We start from the raw sequence: 2,668 nt of genomic DNA on the forward strand, positions 1-2,668 counted from the left end.
TTTAACGCAATGAACCCCAAAGTCAGTTTTAAAAGCTTTGGTATAGGGTGGAGTCTATCGATGTTTAGAGGTCACAAGGCTGGACCCGTTGTTTATGTCAGGTCACTATATACTGTTTTTGTGCCGCACTTGCACATTATTTTGCACTTGTAAAATTTACAGGTGCAAGGGTATTATTAAATGTATATCAATTTATGCGTGCTCGCATAAGAAGTATACATGTAAGTGAAGTGTGTGCACTTTTGCGCGCTCCATGCATTGCGGACTATTTTGTTTTGGTATTTTGCCTCGAAAGGACACATTTCGAATCGACCGACAGTGTACTTTGTAAATGCAATGAAACGAAATTAATAACCACATCACACTTCAAAGATTTGTAATTATAATTTTTTTCAAAGTCCCTCATGTGTTTAAGAATTCATACATAAAATAGTATTCATACATTTGTTTAACTTCCGTTATCAACGACCTTGTAAGTTAACAATATGGTGTGGAACAAAGCTTTTAATCGTTTAGTACCTTTAACAAGCAGGACTATTTGGCGAAGAAACTTTACTTACGGACCGCCAAAGAACCGCATTTCCATGCAGGTACTTTCGTTAGTATTTTAGATATTCTTTTGATCTGCATTTTCAAGTGTCCTAACAATTACTTCACCAGTCTGCGATCAAGACCACCGATATAAATCGATGCGTATTTTTTTTCTTTCAAATTTTCTAATAATTTACGAGTACTTCATTTTTGGAACTTTTTTTCTAATAGTTAAACATTTTAAAAGAAAAAACTGCTCATAAGAATGGTACAGAATTAGAACGTTATTTCTGTTTGATATAGATGAATATTTAAATGATCAGCTTCAAAATACGCACTTATTTATGAAAAGTGCATTTTTTCGTATCATTGAAAATCTGGATTTCAATGCAATATATGTCATGGTCGCTTCATATTACTAGGCAAGATAAACAGTTACAAAATTAAAATGTTCTTTCATGCATTGAAATTTAATATTTACATCCTTTTGCACAGTGTCATTATGCACTGAGTATTTGGAAGACAAAATACAGTTTGGCCTTGGACCTAATCTCCACGGCCTTGCGTTTAAGTATGCCTGATAACGTACAACCTGTTAAGTGAATGGCACGTTCATCGTGTGCTGAAAGCTTATCTATAAGATTTATTGTGTTTAATCAATTTTTTTTTCAAAACAGCATGGTCTGCATTTTGCTAACAGGAAATTACTACTACATCCTGAGCCTATTCAAAGAGTATAATAGTTGTGTCCCTTTTTTTTCTAAGTGGTAAAAGCGAGCAAAAATGAGTAGAAATTTAGATTTTTTTTTATCTTTTTTTTTTTATTTAAGCCGGTAGTCGGGCTAATAACATACTTATTATACTGTAGAAAGGACTGTCGTTATGACGTAACGCTGTAAATAACAATCCTATTACACAGGTGTTTGAAATATATGTGTAGGCACAGAGCTACCGAATTTCCTTTGCAGTTTTCTCCCCTTACATTAGTTAATATGGCGCTAGGGGAGGTAACCAATGCTTGGAGGTCGTGTGCTACAATTTACACTAACGATTGTTAATTAATATCCTCACGTTTTTGTATTGTACAATTTAAGACTAAAGAAGAGTTTCAATTTCGTTTTGTATATATTTAGGTAATAAATCACACCTAGAAAGTCAGCTATCTCGACTGTAATTCATAAAAAACATCTTTAATTTTAAAAAAAGCTTGTTATTCATAAAAAGATCTTCATCATCTTGTAATACATTAAAAACAACTTGAAACGTGTTAATTCGCAAAAAAAAACACCTTTTTTCAGGAAAAAATTGTGTTATGGAGCGGCGCCATGGTGATAATCACTGGACCAATGCTTTGGGTAATGGCTCACTTGAAACAGTACCAAGGAAAAGAGTAGCACGAGCAAAGTGTAGCAGACGACAAAAAAGGACTTTCCATATTTGGAATTGATAGAACTAATATAGAACACCCGATATACTTTATTTGACAAAAAATGACGCAAGTGAATGTATATGAATGAAAATTTATTAATTTCTAAGAATTACTTGCTTTTATAAATAAAGTATTTCCATACTGGAATGGTGCTCCGTTTACTCATTCTCCAAGACGGTCTTATTTATATCATCTTTCTTAAAAAAATGTAGGTCTTCTAGGAAATGCAAGTATTAATAATTTTGAATACTTCATCACCAATCATTTATAATATGAAAAACGACTGTACTCCCCCTCTTCCTCTTGCGAGAGATCAAAACAATAAACAGACACGCGGAAGGTAAAAAAAAATCGTCTTGAAATTAATCAATTTGCTTTGCACTATGTGTATTTAAGTTTAACGATCGTACATAGATAAGTGTATATGGTGATATGATAGATGAAACTGACAGGTAATGTTTACAAAATGCTGTCAAAATGTTGACTGGTCAAACTCATTGCATGAAAATTCACTCGACCAAGTCACGAAACTGATGAATAACACGTCAAATTGATTTGCAATCCAATAATCCGTAATGTTTTCTGAAATAAGCATGCATAATCCATATATATATGTGAATAAGATTTTGCATATCTGTTGCGTTTTTGAAAGAAATGAATTTTTATCTAGTCGGTAAAAAAACATTCACTGTGTGCCGACTTGCCTAT

General features: G+C 32.9%; 1 long non-coding RNA gene across 1 annotated transcript; it reads left to right on the top strand.

Annotated features, from left to right (window-relative positions):
• Positions 1–303: 303 nt before the first annotated feature.
• LOC123523463 (uncharacterized) lies at positions 304–2,107 on the top strand. Its single transcript, XR_006681111.2, has 2 exons — positions 304–590; positions 1,830–2,107. It is a non-coding gene; the product is annotated as an uncharacterized LOC123523463 (long non-coding RNA).
• The last annotated feature ends 561 nt before the right edge of the window (positions 2,108–2,668 follow it).

Source organism: Mercenaria mercenaria, chromosome 3 (genome assembly GCF_021730395.1).
Source record: "Mercenaria mercenaria strain notata chromosome 3, MADL_Memer_1, whole genome shotgun sequence".
Lineage (NCBI taxonomy): Eukaryota > Metazoa > Mollusca > Bivalvia > Venerida > Veneridae > Mercenaria > Mercenaria mercenaria.